General features: G+C 42.8%; 1 protein-coding gene across 3 annotated transcripts in view; it reads left to right on the forward strand.

Moving 5' to 3' along the window:
- The first annotated feature begins 6,031 nt into the window (after positions 1 to 6,031).
- The window catches only part of tcf20 (transcription factor 20), a 28,233-nt gene continuing 10,211 nt past the window's right edge, over positions 6,032 to 24,053 (forward strand). For 2 of the 3 annotated variants that reach the window (XM_084116002.1, XM_084116004.1), the window contains exon 1: positions 6,032 to 6,621. The gene's annotated coding sequence lies outside the window, so the exon portion shown is untranslated. Of the gene's footprint in view, positions 6,622 to 17,911; positions 23,381 to 24,053 lie in introns of those variants that run through there. The other variant, XM_084116003.1, reaches the window with a different exon arrangement.

Genomic DNA, 24,053 nt, shown 5'->3' on the forward strand with positions numbered 1-24,053 from the left:
TGTCCATCATAAAAGTGCATCTATCCATCATAAAAGTGCATCCGTCCATCATAAAAGTGCATCTGTCCATCATAAAAGTGCATCTATCCATCATAAAAGTGCATCTGTCCATCATAAAAGTGCATCTATCCATCATAAAAGTGCATCTGTCCATCATAAAAGTGCATCTATCCATCATAAAAGTGCATCCATCCATGATAAAAGTGCATTTATCCATCATAAAAGTGCATCCATCCATCATAAAAGTGCATCTGTCCATCATAAAAGTGCATCCATCCATCATAAAAGTGCATCTGTCCATCATAAAAGTGCATCTGTCCATCATAAAAGTACATCTGTCCATTTTCAGTTTTGGGTGAACTGTCCCTTTTATGCGGATTTTCAGTTTTGGGTGAACTGTCCCTTTTATGCAGATTTTCAGTTTTGGGTGAACTGTCCCTTTTATGCAGATTTTCAGTTTTGGGTGAACTGTCCCTTTTATGCAGATTTTCAGTTTTGGGTGAACTGTCCCTTTTATGCAGATTTTCAGTTTTGGGTGAACTGTCCCTTTTATGCAGATTTTCAGTTTTGGGTGAACTGTCCCTTTAATGCGGATTTTCAGTTTTGGGTGAACTGTCCCTTTAATGCGGCGAAACGAGCAACTTTAACCGGTTCTACAAGCGCTGAAAGTTTCCGTGAAACTCCCGATCACGAGGATTCCTGTTCTAACGACTGCATTTCTCCTGAGATAATTTGCTTAACAATGGTAAATGTGACTCCCTTTACTTGCACTAGTTGACCTGGGTCATCCTAAACCCGGGTGGGTTATCTTGCTTTACCTAAAACTATGGGTTAATGTTCTTATTTGCATATTTGCGCTGCAGCGCTGCAACCCTGATTGGACGAGCAGTGCCAGATGTTTACATTAAAAGCATTGGACTATAAAGGTAAGAATAAAAATCATATTTACTTCAATTGATGCGTTTTCTGTGTCACCATTTAACATTTTCCCCTCAAACGCTGAAGATACTGTTTATTTAGCACGAATATGAGGCACGTGATTGGCTGTCGGTTGCTAAGCATCGAGTCCAGCATGGGTTAACAGGCAGAGAGAGGATAACCAGTGCGACACGGGATAACCCGGGGTTAAAGCACTGCTAACCAGTGTGACACAGGGTAACCCGGGGTTAAGTGCGAGGATAACCAGTGCGACACAGGGTAACCCGGGGTTAAGTGTGAGGATAACCAGTGTGACATGGGATAACCCGGGGTTAAGAGCGAGGATAACCAGTGCGACACGGGATAACCCGGGGTTAAAGCACTGCTAACCAGTGTGACACAGGGTAACCCGGGGTTAAGTGCGAGGATAACCAGTGTGACATGGGATAACCCGGGGTTAAGAGCGAGGATAACCAGTGCGACATGGGATAACCCGGGGTTAAGAGCGAGGATAACCAGTGCGACACGGGATAACCCGGGGTTAAAGCACTGCTAACCAGTGTGACACAGGGTAACCCGGGGTTAAGTGCGCGGATAACCAGTGTGACATGGGATAACCCGGGGTTAAAGCACTGCTAACCAGTGTGACACAGGGTAACCCAGGGTTAAGTGCAAGGATAACCAGTGTGACATGGGATAACCCGGGGTTAAGAGCGAGGATAACCAGTGTGACACGGGATAACCCGGTGTTAAAGCACTGCTAACCAGTGTGACACAGGGTAACCCGGGGTTAAGTGCGAGGATAACCAGTGTGACATGGGAAAACCTGGGGTTAAGAGTGAGGATAACCAGTGTGACATGGGATAACCCGGGGTTAAAGCACTGCTAACCAGTGTGACACAGGGTAACCCGGGGTTAAGTGCGAGGATAACCAGTGTGACATGGGATAACCCGGGGTTAAGAGCGAGGATAACCAGTGTGACATGGGATAACCCGGGGTTAAAGCACTGCTAACCAGTGTGACACAGGGTAACCCGGGGTTAAGTGCGAGGATAACCAGTGTGACATGGGATAACCCGGGGTTAAGAGCAAGAATAACCAGTGTGACGCGGGATAACCCGGGGTTAAAGCATTGCAAACCAGTGTGACACAGGGTAACCCGGGGTTAAGTGCGAGGATAACCAGTGTGACATGGGATAACCCGTGGTTAAGAGCGAGGATAACCAGTGTGACATGGGATAACCCGTGGTTAAGAGCGAGGATAACCAGTGTGACGCGGGATAACCCGGGGTTAAGAGCGAGGATAACCAATGTGACACAGGATAACCCGGGTTTAAGAGCAAGAATAACCAGTGTGGCGCGGGATAACCCGGGGTTAAAGCACTGCTAACCAGTGTGATGCAGGATAACCCGGGGTTAAGAGTGAGGATAACCAGTGTGACATGGGATAACCCGGGGTTAAGTGCAGTGTGACCAACACATTTATTTATCTATCTATATCTAACGCTGATCAGACTGAGATTAATGCACACTCTCTGCTGGCTCAAACCTTACATAACACACGCTGAGTTCCCAGTGTATTCTGGGCCGAGAGTCCACTCGACGAGTGCAGTAATTCACCTCCAGATGTAAATGAGTGAATGCTGGAGTGAGCGGTTGCCACAGCAACACTAGCTCAGTGTGTGTGTGTGTGTGTGTGTTTGTGTTTCACTGAAGACTCAGATATGAGCCTCTGAACGCGCGAGATGCCGATACTGGTCCCTCCTGGCGCGGTTGCTAGGCGACGAGAGGCGCAATGAGTGAGGGATAATAACTGTACGATACTGACATCTGCAGGACGACCAGAGAACTGCAGGGCACACACACACACACACACACACACACACTCTCTCTCTCTCATACACACACTAATTGTGGGGGGGTGCTAATATATAATCAGATATGTGTACAATAAGATTACGATGTCCAGCAATCGATTTAAATGATACATTGGGTTTAATTTTTGGTTTAATGAGATCTAGTATATGTTGTCAGTGCCCAGAACTCCCACGCATAGATCGGGCTATATGACGTGTGTGCTCTACTGGTCCAGTGGCAGAAGTCTTGCCTGTTCTGGGTTAGAGAACACACTCATATAGTTTTTCTCATCAAAACCGAATATGTTCATCAGTGGTTGTGTATCAAGCAGGGTCACATTTGTGTGCAAGATGTTCTGTGATTTCGTATGAATATCGTATTTATATATATTTCACCGGAACGAACAGAGAGTCTGCAATGGATTGAAGCGCGCGTCCGTGTGAAGACTGCGCGCGCACCCACAGAACTGCATCCGCGCCACTTGATTTAAATAACAACACATTTCAGGGCTAGAACGCCTATTATTATTATCAACGGACTTAATGCTCTATTAACCGGAGATGTTTTATTTAATTGTGTACATCGTGTCGCGAGATGTTTTAAAAAGTGTTGTGGACAATATCCCACCCGCAAAATACGCCTATCTCCCGATGGATATCTCTAATAAATAAATACATGGGAAATCAGAAAATTCAACTGGAAATAAATACTTGTTTAGAGAATATTAAGCACGATTTCAGAAATCTTTGCAAGTGGCGGTTCTAGACCACAGGGGGCCAGGCAGGGGCCACTTGTGCTTTTAGGGGGCACACCTTTAACATTCATCTTAACCTATTTTCAGTATTATTTCAAGTCATTTTTCACCATGTCATGCATGACTGCAATCTCTAGAAAAAGCTAATAAATATAAGCTAAGCTAATAAAACAATTTCAATTCAAATGAATGTTTCATTATGTTTAATTGTAGTGTGATATAATGATCAATAATAACACATTTTTAGCATCTATAAGCACATCTAGGCACTTTTTTACACCTGGGGTGGGCGATATGGCAATAATATCATATCACGATTTTCTTTTTTTCCAGGAAAATCACGATTTTATCACGATTCTTTTTTCATGTTGGTTTTTCTATTTTGCATGTGACTGAGCATTACAGCCAAACTAATGTCCCTATTTTAAAAACAAAGCCTTATAGGTAACAAAATATAGGTAACAAAATATAAAATAAAAAAGAATGGCAGACATTTAGGCAAAAGTGGCGAAGATAAAAATCTTTGTCACTATTTTCTTTGTTATTAAAAATTAAGAACAGAGATACATATTACACATACACAACTTAATATACAAATGAAATAAATGTGCTTTAAATAAATGTGCAGATCACAGTGCTTTATTTTTTCAGCTATAGGTGTATTTAACAGTAGAATTGAAGAAAGTAATTAAATGAACAAATATGAAAATAAAACACAACAGACTTAAAGTTCTCAGTCAAGAGCAGTGAATGATTTCCTCTGTGTGTTTTGTTGTTTTATTAACATTAAAGGGATAGTTCTCCCCCAAAAAAGTCATATTTACTCTCTTAAGTTGTTTTAAACCCGAATAAGTTTCCTTCTTCTGTTGAAAATAAACGTTATTTGAAAGAATGTGAGTAACCAAACAGTTGATGTACCCCTGTGACTTCCATAGTATTTTTTTTTTCCTACTATGTATGGAAGTCAATGGGGACCAGCAACTGTTTGGTTTTGGGTGAACTATCTTTAAGGACAAGTGGCAGCATGTTTATTATTAGGGCTACTGTCTCTTTAAGAACTGCACGCGACGCGTCTAATATACACGCATAAATTGTATATTGGGGGGGGGGGTAAAATTTATTGGGGGATAAAATTTATCTATTTTATTTATATTGATGTGGTGGAGTGCGCTGCTGCTGAATAACACTGACAAGTCCTCTATTCAGTAACGTTAGTCTGACGAAGTTACGTTCGCTAATCTAACGTTAGGGTCCTTGCACACTAACATACAGTGTGACATTTCTAAATATATACTGTAATTGAGTAATTATATACTGTAATATATTATATTGTGAACGCGATCTGTATTCCATCTTCTCCAGTAACTGAATCAGTGTGTGTGTGTGTGTGTGTGTGTGTGTGTGGGGCGTCGCGCTGCCCTCGCGTGGCGAGCGGCGGAAGTGCAACAGCGCGGGAACACTGAACACTCCTCACTTCCGGCTGATCTCATAACGCCTGAGGCGGGTGGAAATCAGTGTTAATGCAATCATTCCTGTGGCTCAAACACTAGATCTGCACGGAGAGACGAATCAAAGCCTCGTCAGGTTTGATTATCACGGATACTGACGCAAGCAGAACACAGGTCGTGTTTTCATTGATGTGTGTGTGAATGTGTGGCCTGTAGTTGCTACGGCAACCGCGGCGGCACGCGCTATTGTTGAGTCGATGCAGGAGCGCGCATTATTAATCAACGGTTTCTTTGATCGAGTGAGCGACACGAGCGCGCCATTCACTCAGCCAATCAGAGCCGAGCACAGAGTCAGCATGACATCAAATGTCTGTTTTCTTTTATAAAACGGAGAGTTCCGGTCCTTGATTCTGTTCGGTTGAGGCGCTTTCGAGGCAGTTGTAAATTACTCCACAAACACACACCTGTGACCGCATTACACTAGTGTTACTCCACAAACACACACCTGTGACCACATTACACTAATGTGTTACTGCGCAAACTGCCGTTTGTGATGCTTTGTTGCTGCGTGTTGCTTGGCAACCTCTTTGGAACTACATTGCTTGGCGGAGGAATAAATGTGTTATAACGTTATATTTTTTTTACGAATAAAATAAATACTAAAATGAATATTTTTATGGAGTAACCGTTTTATAAAAGCAGTACGCCCCTTGAAGCCGTGTTTTACAGTGCATTTAGAAGGGGTTTTTAAACCCTGCCTAACAACTTTAAACTAACCCTGCCTAACAACTTCATGGGCCTTATTGCTTTATTTTATGGAATATTGCAGTGTTCACTATACATGATTTATGGGTGTTTTAATCATCTTGAATCAGAATAAGTTCCTCTTGCAGCATCTCTTCTCTTCTCTGATGACGAGAGTGTAACTGTCACTCACATGAGATCAGCCAATAGCAAACCACAACCAGCCAATCAATTCCACACAGACACGATCAAGCCCCGCCCACATCTGATCATGTTCTTCCAGAAGCGTTCCCTCAGATATACGGTTCCGTTTATTAATCGGCTCGAATATGTAAAGACTTTAGCGCGCTAGTGTACATATAAGAGCAGATGTTTGACAGACACATTAGTAATAACTGCAGCTGTTCTCGTCCAAACAAGCGATAGATTCACCATCATGACTGAAAACTCTTACAAATAAAGCTGTTTCTCAGCATAGAAGAACCATTTCAGGCTCCACAGAGAACAGTGAACATGTTCTTCTCCGCGGTCAGAGCGTTTTAATGACATTTCTCCACTATAAAGAGCCTTTTGTGCAAAGAACGGTTCCAGGTAAAGCGTTGTTTCTGTGCGAGTGTGATGATGTGATTCCTCAGATGTGCGCGTCAGACGCGTGCGTGATGTATGCGGTGCGCGCGTGAGGGGGGGGGCGCGCGTGGACCGCTCGAGCTCCTCTCGCTGTTCCTGACGCGAGAAAGAGAAAGACAAAAGGGAAAAAAACGCTAGCGACTCCGTGTCGGTGGAGTTCGAGGCCCGGTCGGTTCCGTGAGGCGGGTGAGCTCGGCGCGGGAGCCGCGGATCGGTGCAGGGGAGCGGGGGAGCACGGGACTCGAGCCCGGGGACATCAGACGGGCCTGTCCGGTAAAAAACACCACATTATCAGACATCTGTGTGTGTGTGTGTTTACTGTGGCGTTGTTGTGTGTTTGCAGCATCAGGGATCCGCTCATCGTGTTCGCGATTCGCCTCAGGAACGCGTTTATACCCAGGGAACGCGAGCGTCGATGTGTGTCGCGCTCGCTCCTCTGACGCGCTCATAAATCTGCGGATTGAACGCGTTTATTCGGTGTTTGTGCGCAAATCTGAGCCATGCTAAAGAGCTAATGCTAATGTGCTGTGAGGAACCAGGCGAATAGAAGAGAATGGAGGAGGTTTGAGTTCTAGATGTTTCCGTCAATATCATGTCGGAGCTCCAGCATTAACGACACATTCTGGTTTCAGTTAATGAACACACACACACACACACACACACACACACCCACAGTGATAGTGGCACTGCAAACTCCTTATCATCATCGTCATCATCATCTTTGTTGTTGTTATTGTTATTATTTCAGCCTCGGAAAAAAATCTCAGATAATGACAGATGTCAAATTAAACTAGTCCTGAAACTGTAAATAGCATTAAACACACACACTCAAATTATTACATGCACACACACACATTATTACACACATTATTTCATACACGCATTACACTCACACAGACATTACACACACACACACTCACACATTATTACACGCACATGCATTACACACATTACACAAATACATACACTTACACATTACACAAACATGCATTACACACATTTTTACACACACACACACACACTGGATAACGGATCACACACTCTCACAAACACACTCACTGGTTAACGGACTCGTAGACTCATAAACTCACTGGCATTGTGTGAGAGAAACACACACTCATAAACACACTCCCACACACACACACACACACACACACACACAACAGGTACTGTGTGAGAGAAACACACACTCATAAACACACACACACAGGTATTGTGTGAGAGAAACACACTCATAAACACACACACAGGTATTGTGTGAGAGAAACACTCATAAACACACACACACAACAGATACTGTGTGAGAGAAACACACACTCATAAACACACTCACACACACAACAGGTATTGTGTGAGAGAAACACACTCATAAACACACTCACACACACACACAACAGGTACTGTGTGAGAGAAACACACACTCATAAACACACACACACACGTATTGTGTGAGAGAAACACACTCATAAACACACACACAGGTATTGTGTGAGAGAAACACACACTCATAAACACACACACAGGTATTGTGTGAGAGAAACACACACTCATAAACACACTCACACACACACACACACACACAGGTATTGTGTGAGAGAAACAGACACGTGTCAACATGACTAATGATGCCATTAAAGAGCCTCATTACAGACTGCTAATTAAACGCCGTAGATGGGTGACGTGTGTCTGATCCAGAGGCATGCTGGGAAACGTGTGCTTCCCCCTGGAGTGTGGTCTGATCCAGAGGCATGCTGGGAAACGTGTGCTTCCCCCTGGAGTGCGGTAGGGCTGGGATCTTTTGGAATCCCGATTTTGAATAAAATTTAAATTCGATATATGCAAGATTTAAAATCTCTGATCAAATCTATGCATGTGTCGAATAGAAATGTGACTCAGAATGGAGCGTTGAGCAGCAGAGAAATGAACAGCAGCCGCTAGTCCCAGTCGAGCGCGACACACACCTCATAACTGCGCCAGTTTAAGCTAGCGTTCAGAGTCGCGCTTCGGCATCATCAGAATGAGAGATCACGTCGACAGAGGAAGAGAGCATCATCTGGATCTCAGCGTGAGCGTAAGCTGATGGGCGGTAATCGCTCTACGATCAGGCTAAGCTCCCGATGCTTCGGGGAAACGCAGCTCTGATCAGTGGCGATCGCTAGAGCTACGGGGGTAGCGTTCTCAGTGTTTATTACTGTCCCTCAGATGCAGGACGTGTCCATTCTCTCGCCAGAAAAGCTCGACTAACTCAACATGCTCTCTGGCTATTGATATTGATATGACCTGCTGTAGTCGAGTATTCACTCGTAACCCTTCCTCCGCGTCTCTGAACTGACATCATCACATTATTAAACATGTAGAAAATTGATTTTTGAAATTTGTGAATCGATTCGAATCGGCGGAAGAGAGAATCGCGATTCATGTGAATTGATTTTCCCCCCCAGAGTGCTGATAAAAAAATGCAACGACCTCATTTTTATTTGGTAAAATGTAATATTCTGTCTGAGTTTTATTACAATTAGCCAATTAGCCAAATTAGCCATTGGTTTCCTCTGCCTTTACACCGGTGTAAATCACGGAGACGTGTGTGTGTGTGTTTCCTCTGCCTTTACACCGGTGTAAATCACGGAGACACGTGTGTGTGTGTTTCCTCTGCCTTTACACCGGTGTAAATCACGGAGACGTGTGTGTGTGTGTTTCCTCTGCCTTTACACCGGTGTAAATCACGGAGACACGTGTGTGTGTGTGTTTCCTCTGCCTTTACACCGGTGTAAATCACGGAGACGTGTGTGTGTGTGTTTCCTCTGCCTTTACACCGGTGTAAATCACGGAGACGTGTGTGTGTGTGTTTCCTCTGCCTTTACACCGGTGTAAATCACGGAGATGTGTGTGTGTTTCCTCTGCCTTTACACCGGTGTAAATCACGGAGACACGTGTGTGTGTTTCCTCTGCCTTTACACCGGTGTAAATCACGGAGATGTGTGTGTGTTTCCTCTGCCTTTACACCGGTGTAAATCACGGAGACACGTGTGTGTGTTTCCTCTGCCTTTACACCGGTGTAAATCACGGAGACGTGTGTGTGTATGTGTTTCCTCTGCCTTTACACCGGTGTAAATCACGGAGACACGTGTGTGTGTGTGTTTCCTCTGCCTTTACACCGGTGTAAATCACGGAGACACGTGTGTGTGTTTCCTCTGCCTTTACACCGTTGTAAATCACGGAGACACGTGTGTGTGTGTTTCCTCTGCCTTTACACCGGTGTAAATCACGGAGACGTGTGTGTGTGTGTTTCCTCTGCCTTTACACCGGTGTAAATCACGGAGATGTGTGTGTGTTTCCTCTGCCTTTACACCGGTGTAAATCACGGAGACACGTGTGTGTGTTTCCTCTGCCTTTACACCGGTGTAAATCACGGAGACGTGTGTGTGTGTGTTTCCTCTGCCTTTACACCGGTGTAAATCACGGAGACACGTGTGTGTGTGTGTTTCCTCTGCCTTTACACCGGTGTAAATCACGGAGACACGTGTGTGTGTTTCCTCTGCCTTTACACCGGTGTAAATCACGGAGACACGTGTGTGTGTTTCCTCTGCCTTTACACCGGTGTAAATCACGGAGACACGTGTGTGTGTGTGTTTCCTCTGCCTTTACACCGGTGTAAATCACGGAGACACGTGTGTGTGTGTGTTTCCTCTGCCTTTACACCGGTGTAAATCACGGAGACACGTGTGTGTGTTTCCTCTGCCTTTACACCGGTGTAAATCACGGAGACGTGTGTGTGTTTCCTCTGCCTTTACACCGGTGTAAATCACGGAGACGTGTGTGTGTTTCCTCTGCCTTTACACCGGTGTAAATCACGGAGACACGTGTGTGTGTGTGTTTCCTCTGCCTTTACACCGGTGTAAATCACGGAGACACGTGTGTGTGTTTCCTCTGCCTTTACACCGGTGTAAATCACGGAGACACGTGTGTGTGTTTCCTCTGCCTTTACACCGGTGTAAATCACGGAGACACGTGTGTGTGTGTGTGTGTTTCCTCTGCCTTTACACCGGTGTAAATCACGGAGACGTGTGTGTGTGTGTTTCCTCTGCCTTTACACCGGTGTAAATCACAGAGACGTGTGTGTGTTTCCTCTGCCTTTACACCGGTGTAAATCACGGAGACACGTGTGTGTGTGTGTGTGTTTCCTCTGCCTTTACACCGGTGTAAATCACAGAGACACGTGTGTGTGTGTGTGTTTCCTCTGCCTTTACACCGGTGTAAATCACGGAGACACGTGTGTGTGTTTCCTCTGCCTTTACACCGGTGTAAATCACGGAGACACGTGTGTGTGTGTGTGTGTGTTTCCTCTGCCTTTACACCGGTGTAAATCACGGAGACACGTGTGTGTGTGTGTTTCCTCTGCCTTTACACCGGTGTAAATCACGGAGACACGTGTGTGTGTTTCCTCTGCCTTTACACCGGTGTAAATCACGGAGACACGTGTGTGTGTTTCCTCTGCCTTTACACCGGTGTAAATCACGGAGACACGTGTGTGTGTGTGTTTCCTCTGCCTTTACACCGGTGTAAATCACGGAGACACGTGTGTGTGTTCTTCGCTGAACTCAGGCGCTTCTCGCTGGATCTCGTGAGCGAGAGCGATCAGAGTAAACGCATCATCTCTCGTGAGCTAGCGGTGCGCTGCCGAGCGGACTCTGAGCCTAGCGGATTAATGGTCCGTGTGGCGCGCGGTTCAAATGAGTTTCGTTCCGCTTTTGCCGCATAAACATTATCGAACATTTATCGGACTCTTGATATCGTTTTATCGAGAAAAATTATATTGCGATAATTATCGTTATCGTTTTATCGCCCAGCCCTAATTGATCATTACAGTTGTGGTAACAGTGATCGTTACAGTTATCGTTACAGTGATTGTTACAGTTGTGGTTATAGTGATGGTTCTTGGTGTGTAATAACCCTTCCTAACCCAGTCCAGTCCTGCTACTGTGGAGTTAGCAGATCTAGATAACGCCAGTTAATCGACTACAGTCGCTCTCTCTACGAGAATAGTCTTCACAACACAACTGTTACCATAACAACACAGAGGAACGACACTGTCAGAGCTGGTGAACGATAAAAACACCGACAGCCAATCAGAATCAGTCCTGCTTTAAAGAGAACAGACAGAGCACAACACTGAGAATAACAGAAGGAAGATGTGCAGTGGTTGGTAAAGGGTTTATAGTAAAGACCTCTGATGTCTGTGTGCATTTCACTGTTTTCATCTAAATCTGCCAAAACTCCATTTCTGTGTCTGGAATTCAGTTTCTGATGACTAATGTGAGCTGTTGCTGGCAGTGAATGTGTTGGAGTGTTGTGCCGTGTGTCATGTGACCGTTCTGGACCAGTGCATGCTGGGAGATCACATGTCTCTGAGCAGATTCCTCTGAGATGTGAAGGAATATGAGCCGGTTGTGTTTTTCTGAGTTGTGTGTGTTTGCGTGTTTCTGAGTTGTGTGCGTTTCTGAGTTGTGTGCGCTTCTGAGTTGTGTGTGTGCTTCTGAGTTGTGTGTGCTTCTGAGTTGTGTGTGCTTCTGAGTTGTGTGTGCTTCTGAGTTGTGTGTGCTTCTGAGTTGTGTGTGCTTCTGAGTTGTGTGTGCTTCTGAGTTGTGTGTGCTTCTGAGTTGTTGTGTGCATTTCTGAGGTGTGCATTTCTGAGTTGTGTGTTTCTGAGTTGTGTGTGTTTGTGTGTTTCTGAGTTGTGTGCGTTTCTGAGTTGTGTGCGCTTCTGAGTTGTGTGCGCTTCTGAGTTGTGTGTGCTTCTGAGTTGTTGTGTGCGTTTCTGAGTTGTGTGCTTCGAGTTGTGTGCATTTCTGAGTTGTTGTGTGCGTTTCTGAGTTGTGTGCTTCGAGTTGTGTGCATTTCTGAGTTGTGTGTGCTTCTGAGTTGTGTGTGCTTCTGAGTAGTTGTGTGCGTTTCTGAGTTGTGTGCGTTTCTGAGTTGTGTGTGTTTGTGCATTTCTGAGTTGTGTGCGCTTCTGAGTTTTGTGTGTGCTTCTGAGTTGTGTGCGTTTTTGAGTTGTGTGCGTTTTTGAGTTGTGTGCTTCTGAGTTGTGTGTGCTTCTGAGTAGTTGTGTGCGTTTCTGAGTTGTGTGCGTTTCTGAGTTGTGTGCGTTTCTGAGTTGTGTGCGTTTCTGAGTTGTGTGTGTTTGTGCATTTCTGAGTTGTGTGCGCTTCTGAGTTGTGTATGTGCTTCTGAGTTGTGTGCGTTTTTGAGTTGTGTGCGTTTTTGAGTTGTGTGCTTTGAGTTGTGTGTGTTTCTGAGTTGTATGTTTTGAGTTGTATGTTTTGAGTTGTGTGCTTTGAGTTGTGTGCTTTGAGTTGTGTGCTTTGAGTTGTGTGCGTTTTGAGTTGTATGTTTTGAGTTGTGTGCGCTTCTGAGTTGTGTGTGCTTCTGAGTTGTGTGTGCTTCTGAGTTGTGTGTGCTTCTGAGTTGTGTGTGCTTCTGAGTTGTGTGCGTTTTTGAGTTGTGTGTGTTTCTGAGTTGTGTTTTGAGTTGTGTGTTTCTGAGTTGTGTGTTTTGAGTTGTGTGTTTTGAGTTGTGTGTTTTGAGTTGTGCGTTTTGAGTTGTGCGCTTTGAGTTGTGTGTGTTTCTGAGTTGTATGTTTTGAGTTGTGTGCGCTTCTGAGTTGTGTGTGCTTCTGAGTTGTGTGCGTTTTTGAGTTGTGTGCGTTTTTGAGTTGTGTGCGTTTTTGAGTTGTGTGCTTTGAGTTGTGTGTGTTTCTGAGTTGTATCTTTTGAGTTGTGTGTGTTTCTGAGTTGTGTGTGTTTCTGAGTTGTGTGTGTTTCTGAGTTGTGTGTGTTTCTGAGTTGTGTGTGTTTTGAGTTGTGTGTGTTTTGAGTTGTGTGTGTTTTGAGTTGTGTGTGTTTTGAGTTGTGTGTGTTTTGAGTTGTGCGTTTTGAGTTGTGTGCGTTTTGAGTTGTGTGTGTTTCTGAGTTGTGTGTGTTTTGAGTTGTGTGCGTTTCTGAGTTGTATGTTTTGAGTTGTGTGTGTTTTGAGTTGTGTGCGTTTTGAGTTGTGTGCGTTTTGAGTTGTGTGTGTTTCTGAGTTGTGTGTGTTTCTGAGTTGTGTGTGTTTTGAGTTGTGTGCGTTTTGAGTTGTGTGCGTTTTGAGTTGTGCGTTTTGAGTTGTGTGCGTTTTGAGTTGTGTGTGTATGTTTTGAGTTGTGTGTGTATGTTTTGAGTTGTGTGTGTTTCTGAGTTGTGTGCGTTTTGAGTTGTGTGCGTTTTGAGTTGTGTGCGTTTTGAGTTGTGTGTGTTTCTGAGTTGTATGTTTTGAGTTGTGTGTGTTTCTGAGTTGTGTGCGTTTTGAGTTGTGTGCGTTTTGAGTTGTGTGCGTTTTGAGTTGTGTGTGTTTCTGAGTTGTGTGTGTTTTGAGTTGTGTGCGTTTCTGAGTTGTGTGTTTTGAGTTGTGTGCGTTTTGAGTTGTGTGCGTTTTGAGTTGTGTGCGTTTTGAGTTGTGTGTGTTTCTGAGTTGTGTGTGTTTCTGAGTTGTGTGTTTCTGAGTTGTGTGTTTTGAGTTGTGTGCGTTTTGAGTTGTGTGCGTTTTGAGTTGTGTGCGTTTTGAGTTGTGTGCGTTTTGAGTTGTGTGTGTATGTTTTGAGTTGTGTGTGTATGTTTTGAGTTGTGTGTGTTTCTGAGTTGTGTGTGTTTTGAGTTGTGTGCGTTTCTGAGTTGTATGTTTTGAGTTGTGTGTGTTTTGAGTTGTGTGTGTTTTGAGTTGTGTGCGTTTTGAGTTGTGTGCGTTTTGAGTTGTGTGTGTTTCTGAGTTGTGTGTGTTTCTGAGTTGTGTGTGTTTTGAGTTGTGTGTGTTTTGAGTTGTGTGTGTTTTGAGTTGTGTGCGTTTTGAGTTGTGTGCGTTTTGAGTTGTGTGTGTATGTTTTGAGTTGTGTGTGTATGTTTTGAGTTGTGTGTGTTTCTGAGTTGTGTGCGTTTTGAGTTGTGTGCGTTTTGAGTTGTGTGCGTTTTGAGTTGTGTGTGTTTCTGAGTTGTATGTTTTGAGTTGTGTGTGTTTCTGAGTTGTGTGTGTTTTGAGTTGTGTGTTTTGAGTTGTGTGTGTTTTGAGTTGTGTGCGTTTTGAGTTGTGTGTGTTTTGAGTTGTATGTTTTGAGTTGTATGTTTTGAGTTGTGTGTTTTGAGTTGTGTGCGTTTTGAGTTGTGTGTGTTTCTGAGTTGTATGTTTTGAGTTGTGTGCGTTTTGAGTTGTGTGCGTTTTGAGTTGTGTGCGTTTTGAGTTGTGTGCGTTTTGAGTTGTGTGCGTTTTGAGTTGTGTGTTTCTGAGTTGTGTGTTTTGAGTTGTGTGCGATTCCACAGTTAGGCCTAACTGCAAGGACAACAGCCTGCAAAATCAGTCCTCATGGAGAAAGCCATATTCCTGGGTCAGCATCCTGGGAAAGCCTCTGGGGTACAGCTGTGTGAAAGGCAGGATCAGTCTGGCAATGGCAAACTAGTAAACTTTGATCAAAGTTGAGTTGATGTAAAATTTAAAGTATGTAACATGGAGTTCAAGCATAAAGTGTACTTAATCTAATTCAGTTTAATACAATTCTGGTTGAATCCCAGTTCATGTTTTGCTCTGTTCTTAATTTGGTATAGTTATGAGTCATGCGTTGTGTGTGGTTCACAAAACTGGTATAGGGCTTCCATGCAGGCAGGGTGGCCAACATTATCTGTTCTATAGACCCTAACCCTAACCCATCTAACATTATCTGTTCTATAAACCCTAACCCTAACCCATCTAACATTATCTGTTCTATAAACCCTAACCCTAACCCATCTAACATTATCTGTTCTATAAACCCTAACCCATCTAACATTATCTGTTCTATAAACCCTAACCCTAACCCATCTAACATTATCTGTTCTATAAACCCTAACCCATCTAACATTATCTGTTCTATAAACCCTAACCCTAACCCATCTAACATTATCTGTTCTATAAACCCTAACCCTAACCCATCTAACATTATCTGTTCTATAGACCCTAACCCTAACCCATCTAACATTATCTGTTCTATAGACCCTAACCCTAACCCATCTAACATTATCTGTTCTATAGACCCTAACCCTAACCCATCTAACATTATCTGTTCTATAAACCCTAACCCTAACCCATCTAACATTATCTGTTCTATAGACCCTAACCCTAACCCATCTAACATTATCTGTTCTATAAACCCTAACCCATCTAACATTATCTGTTCTATAAACCCTAACCCTAACCCATCTAACATTATCTGTTCTATAAACCCTAACCCTAACCCATCTAACATTATCTGTTCTATAGACCCTAACCCTAACCCATCTAACATTATCTGTTCTATAAACCCTAACCCTAACCCATCTAACATTATCTGTTCTATAGACCCTAACCCTAACCCATCTAACATTATCTGTTCTATAAACCCTAACCCTAACCCATCTAACATTATCTGTTCTATAGACCCTAACCCTAACCCATCTAACATTATCTGTTCTATAGACCCTAACCCTAACCCATCTAACATTATCTGTTCTATAGACCCTAACCCTAACCCATCTAACATTATCTGTTCTATAGACCCTAACCCTAACCCATCTAACATTATCTGTTCTATAAACCCTAACCCATCTAACATTATCTGTTCTATAGACCCTAACCCTAACCCATCTAACATTATCTGTTCTATAAACCCTAACCCTAACCCATCTAACATTATCTGTTCTATAAACCCTAACCCTAACCCATCTAACATTATCTGTTCTATAGACCCTAACCCTAACCCATCTAACATTATCTGTTCTATAAACCCTAACCCTAACCCATCTAACATTATCTGTTCTATAGACCCTAACCCTAACCCATCTAACATTATCTGTTCTATAAACCCTAACCCATCTAACATTATCTGTTCTATAGACCCTAACCCTAACCCATCTAACATTATCTGTTCTATAAACCCTAACCCTAACCCATCTAACATTATCTGTTCTATAGACCCTAACCCTAACCCATCTAACATTATCTGTTCTATAAACCCTAACCCTAACCCATCTAACATTATCTGTTCTATAGACCCTAACCCTAACCCATCTAACATTATCTGTTCTATAAACCCTAACCCTAACCCATCTAACATTATCTGTTCTATAGACCCTAACCCTAACCCATCTAACATTATCTGTTCTATAAACCCTAACCCTAACCCATCTAACATTATCTGTTCTATAAACCCTAACCCTAACCCATCTAACATTATCTGTTCTATAAACTTAAAGGTGCATTTTTCAAATTTATTCGCCAAATGTAGAAGACAAAGGAACTCCTACAAGTGTGCAAACGTGTGTAACGTAGACGGAAAATTGAATATTTAAAAATTAAACAATCCTGCAAGATTGCCTGTGTAACACAAAATAATACCATTTCCTCACCATGCCCAGTTCACTGTTGTTTAAAAACCAGACAGTTTATTCTAATGGCATAAGTGAGATTGTGTTAACGCACTATTAACGTGTTAACTTCGACAGCCTAAGCTATATTCTTACGAGCATTGGACAGAAAAAAAAAAAAAAAAACAGAAAAAATGTCATTGACGATGTTGACTTTCATGACCAGCTTATTGAGTCAAAAATGCGCAGAAAACAACGTTCGAAGTTGGACAGACTGAAAATTTCTGTCTAATTTATGAACAAGATGTGCAGAATCTGTCAAAATGTCTAAAACCACCATTCATGCTCTTTCACGATGAACACGCTTTCGGTCCGAAACCACTCGCAATCATCCGACTTGCACACTCTTATCCTTTCTCACCACAATGATCCTATTTAATGTTTACTTAACCAAAGTTTACCACGTTCGTATCATTTTAATGTTCGTAACCTTTTGGACAGAATCCACAAACGTACCCACATTCGTCGAAATCCGTGAAATCCTGTTCCTCTTCCTCCCACGCAGAGCGACCGTGACCGAGACAATCTTATTTCTGAAAGTGTAACGAACGTTAGTGAATGTTTCCATGGCATCGTGGTGGATTAGGGGAATTATACTTTCAGTGTTAGTAGTATTTTGTAGAAGACACACAAAAATAAATGTCATGCGCCAAAATTCATGATTTTATTAAAGGAAATGAAAGAAATGACTTAGGAAAAACCAGATGCACTGAATGTCCCACCCTGACATCCGCAATTTCTGTGGACGGAAATAAAATAAAGTCTCATTACACGATAATGCCAAGGCTTAGTGGGATAAAAGTAACTTTATTATTTCTTACATCTATTAACAAAATAGTGAACTAAAAGTTAAAAAATGACAACAACGGGGTATTATTTAATTACACCGTTTCACTGAAACTGTGGAATCGCCCTTGTGTGCGTTTCTGAGTTGTGTGCGTTTCTGAGTTGTGTGCGTTTCTGAGTTGTGCGTTTCTGAGTTGTGCGTGTTTCTGAGTTGTGCGTGTTTCTGAGTTGTGCGTGTTTCTGAGTTGTGCGTTTCTGAGTTGTGGGCTTCTGAGTTGTGCGTTTCTGAGTTGTGCGTTTCTGAGTTGTGCGTTTCTGAGTTGTGCGTTTCTGAGTTGTGCGTTTCTGAGTTGTGCGTTTCTGAGTTGTGCGTTTCTGAGTTGTGTGCTTTGAGGTGTGCGTTTCTGAGTTGTGTGCTTTGAGGTGTGCGTTTCTGAGTTGTGTGCTTTGAGTTGTGTGCTTTGAGTTGTGTGCTTTGAGTTGTGTGCTTTGAGTTGTGTGCTTTGAGTTGTGTGCTTTGAGTTGTGTGTTTTGAGTTGTGTGCGTTTCTGAGTTGTGTGCTTTGAGGTGTGCGTTTTGAGTTGTGAACACCGTCTGCACACTGAATGCTGTGTTTATTGGACACGATTATGAAACGCATTGATCACTGATAGAGATATTCCAGATTGCAGATGTGAAGTGAATCTGGATTGAGGCCCAGTTAGCTTCTGTGTGTGTGTAACTATACACTGGTGCATTGTGTAATGTTTTGGAGGATCTGTTGACGGAAATGCAATATCATATACATAACCAGTGGTGTCACCACTTTAGAATAAGAAACAATATCAAGACTATAAAACTGGACAGAACTCTGCGAATCACAGCCAGCGTATCAGTGAGAACACTCGTCTAAACCGCGCGCGCACACTCGAGCCTGACTGCACATCACATTTGTGACTTTATTGATACTGCTTTCAATCATAATGCAACGGGCCGGTCATCGGGACATAAATGAAGCCTTTAAAGAGAAGGGTTATTGGGTGTTTACAGTGTCATATACAGTAAAAGAGAAAATAGAAACCCTAGTGCTAACCCTTGCTCACAGAAGAGCCTGAAGTGCTCTGGACATGTCCTGGTAGACGGCAGCGTTCACTCTGGATTCAACAAAGCACAGTGGACCAAAGTCCTCTTTTCTGATGAGGGCAAACACACACAATATCCACACACACACAATACCCCCCAACACACACACACTCAATATCCACACACACACAATACCCCCCAACACACACACACACACAATATCCCCACACACACAATACCCCCCAACACACACACACACAATATCCACACACACACAATACCCCCCAACACACACACACACAATATCCCCACACAAACACACAATATCCACACACACACAATACCCCCCAACACACACACACACAATATCCACACACACACAATACCCCCCAACACACAAACACACAATATCCACACACACACAATACCCCCCAACACACACACACACACAATATCCCCACACAAACACACAATATCCACACACACACAATACCCCCCAACACACACACACACAATATCCCCACAAAAAAAACACAATATCCACACACACACAATACCCCCCAACACACACACACACAATATCCCCACACAAACACACAATATCCACACACACACAATACCCCCCAACACACACACACACAATATCCCCACAAAAAAAACACAATATCCACACACACACAATACCCCCCAACACACACACACACACACACACACAATATCCCCACACAAACACACAATATCCACACACACACAATATCCCCACTCACACACAATATCCACACACACACACACACACACAATATCCACACACACAATATCCCCCCACACACAATATCCACACACACGCACACAATATCCCCCCCCACACACAATATCCACACACGCACACAATATCCACACACACACAATACCTCCCATCACACACACAATATCCACACACACAAACACACAATATCCACACACACACAATACCCCCCAACACACACACACAATATCCCCACAAAAAAAACACAATATCCACACACACACAATACCCCCCAACACACACACAATATCCCCACACAAACACACAATATCCACACACACACAATATCCCCACTCACACACAATATCCACACACACACACACACGCACACAATATCCACACACACAATATCCCCCCACACACACAATATCCACACACACGCACACAATATCCCCCCCCACACACAATATCCACACACGCACACAATATCCACACACACACAATACCCCCCAACACACACACAATACCTCCCATCACACACACAATATCCACACACACAAACACACAATATCCACACACACACAATACCCCCCAACACACACACACAATACCTCCCATCACACACACAATGGGTCTCATTCATGAAACATTCGTAAATATACGAGTAAATATGTGAGTGATTTGCGCGTAAAGAGACATTCCCGAAAATTCTTCTCCTGATTCACAAATACTTCGTAAACGTCAGATTTGATAGTGAAATGTGTGTGTGGGTTAATGAATTCCAATCACTCGTAAATGGGACGCGCGTGCACGCTCATTCTCAATTACCATAAATCCCGCCAATTAAAACCGACTGACAGCTATATATGGGCATCATATTATGACACGAAACGAAGGATTTCAACATGTCTTCTCAAAAGCGAATGCTATTGTATTATTACATGTATAATTTTGGAAGAAAAAAAAAAAAAAAGCGAATGAAGAAGAGAAATTTCTCAGATGCAGAAATTGAAGTTTTATTATCAGAAGTTCATTCAAAACGCCACATTTTATTTTCAAGCGTACATAGTGGCGTATCAGGTCCTAAAAAAAAAGGATTTTTTTAGGTAATAGGCTACATGCTTTAGGTAAAAAGGCTTGGCAGCATATTACAGATGCAGTTAATGGAGTTTCATCTTTTAATCGAACAGTCCCAGAAGTGAAAAGAAAATGGTTCGACATGAAGCTTGACTGCAACACTTGTAACTTGCGGACTTGTAAAAAAAAAAAAAAAAAAAAACAGCTTGAATATAAAAAAATAAAAAAAACTTGTGGACTTGTGTTCCGTTTGCAGATGCTATTACTGGCTCTCGTAATACAAGTAAAAAGAAAAACCGTATGTAATTACTATATATAATACTTTTTCAAAATGCTGTGTAAATATGTACCCGATTACGTTGAATTAAAATGCAGTTTATTAATGAGCAAAACGTTCGGATGTTAAACGTACTATTTACGCGTGGCTGGGAGCAGGTGTAGATTTCTTTCGTACCAACTAACATTTGGGAAATACGAACATTTTAATGAATCCGAAAATTTACGCCAGAACCACTTTACACACGATTTACACAAAAATTCGTTCTGCTCGTGTTTCATGAATGAGACCCAATATCCACACACACACAATATCCCCACTCACACACAATATCCACACACACACACAATATCCACACACACACGCACAATATCCACACACACAATATCCCCCCACACACAATATCCACACACGCACACAATATCCCCCCCCACACACAATATCCACACACACACAATATCCCCACTCACACACAATATCCACACACACACAATATCCCCACTCACACACAATATCCACACACACACACACACACACAATATCCACACACACACGCACAATATCCACACACAATATCCCCCCACACACAATATCCACACACGCACACAATATCCCCCCCCACACACAATATCCACACACGCACACAATATCCACACACACACAATATCCACACACACATACAATATCCCCCCCCCCACACACTATATTCACACACACACACAATATCCCCCCACACACCATATCCACACACAATATATACGCGCACACACACTCACTATATCCACACACACTGTATCCACACACACACACACACTATCCCCCCACACACTATATCCTCCACACACACACTATATCCACACACACACAAAATATCCACACACACACTATATCCACACACACTATATCCACACACACAATATCCCCCCACACACTATATCCACACACACACAATATCCACACACACACACAATATCCCCCCACACACACACAATATCCACACACACAATATCCCCCCACACACTGTATACACACACACACAATATCCCCCCTACACACACACACACTCTCAATATCCCCCCACACACACTATCCCCCCACACACAATATCCACCTACACACAATATCCACACACACACACTGTATCCACACACACAATATCCCCCCACACACACACACAAACACACACACAATATCCCCCACACACAATATCCACACATGTACACAATATCCACACACGCACACAATAGCCACACACACAATATCCCGCCACACACAAAATATCCACACACACACACACACACACACACACAATGAAACACTATAGACTGAACACACACAATGTTCACACACGCACAATATCCACACACACACAATATCCACACACACACAATGAAACACTATAGACTGAACACACACAATATCCACACACCCACACACACACAATATCCACACACACACACAATATCCACACACACAATATCCACACACACACAATATCCACACACACAATATCCACACACACACACAATATCCCCCCCACACACAATATCCACACACGCACACAATATCCACATACACACAATATCCCCCCACACACAATATCCACACACACACACACACACACACACACACACACAATATCCACACACACACACACACACACACACAATATCCCCCCCCACATACTATATCCACACACACCATATCCACACACAATATATACACGCACACACACACACACACACACACAGTATCCACACACACACACTATCCCCCCACACACACTATCCACACACACACAATATCTACACATGCACACAATATCCACACAAACACACAATATTAAAGTAAAATGTGCACGGGCATTCATTCATAAAGGTGCGTGTCCATTGGCGCAGAGTGAGCGTTTTCAGTTCACTCCTATGGAAGCTCAACTTATACGAGTACGCATTTTACTTTCGCTTTCAAATTAGTGATTTAAGAGCGAGGTGCAAAAGAGGACCTTTACTTTCATATACAATTTAGTTTTAATCCAAATAACACGTGTGCTGAGTGAACAATCAGCAATCAAGAGCATTCAACAGAAGTGCGCTCTCTCTCTCTCTCTCTCTCTCTGTCTCTCTCTCTCTCTCTCTCTCTCTCTCTCTCTCTCTCTCTCTCTCTCAATTAAATTCAATTCAGAAAGCTTTATTGGCTTGACAAAAAAAATATTTTTTTTTTATTGCCAAAGCATTAAAACCACAGAAAATGATTTAGAGCATGAACATTTAGTAAAGTCCATGTACAGAAAATAATTAATAAAACTAAATAAGAAAGACAATATTACATATATTAATGGCTAGATATAGCAAAAAATAACAAAATATTAATAATAAAATAAATAGAGAATAATAATAATAATGAATAAATAAAATATTATAATACAGAAATCATGTAACAACTGAACTTAGAATTGAACATTGTGTGTATCTAACGGGGTGTGTTTTTGGGCTGTGAGTGAGTGTGTTTATTGGATATTTGCTTCTTTCTGCTCGTCCCTCAGGAGATGCTACAAATCTTGCAGCTATATTGGAACATGTGGCTTCTTCGCCAAGAATGAAACAGAGTCTTTGGGTTGGATTACAGGTGTTAAATTGGGGAAATATCTTATTAATTTTGGGGTAGTAGTGGTCTCTGATGTGTTTATATTTTTGGCATTCTGTGAGGAAGTGCAGCTCGATCTCTCTCTCTCTCTCTCTCTCTCTCTCTCTCTCTCGATCTCTCTCTCTCTCTCTCTCTCTCTCTCTCTCTCTCGATCTCTCTCTCTCTCGATCTCTCTCTCTCTCTCTCTCTCTCTCTCTCTCTCTCTCTCTCTCTCTCTCGATCTCTCTCTCTCTCTCGATCTCTCTCTCTCTCTCTCTCTCTCTCTCTCTCTCTCTCTCTCTCACACACCATCAGTAAACGTTAATAAGCTACATGCCTCGTTTTACTTTCTTTGCCGTTGACATCCGACCGAACTACAACATTTCCACTGGTGTCTGTGGAAAAGGGATGTGCTCGACCAGCTTGCGCATCTGTGCCGCTGCACGCTCAGTCCATGAGCTTGTGCACGGCAGATAGGCATTACTATATTTTGTTTAATATTCCACTAATTAGATACATTTACTTCATTTACTTTTGAGTACAAGTGCGAGTATACGAACGCAGTATTGGGCCCGATACCCATACTGGTATACCCGTATCGGTGCATCCCTACTCTAGACTAAGTGCACTTGGGTTATTTGGTTGTTAAAAAATATGAATGTAGCACGAAAGCAAA

Source organism: Abramis brama (assembly GCF_963993115.1).
Source record: "Abramis brama genome assembly, chromosome: 1".
Taxonomy (NCBI): Eukaryota; Metazoa; Chordata; class Actinopteri; order Cypriniformes; family Leuciscidae; genus Abramis; species Abramis brama.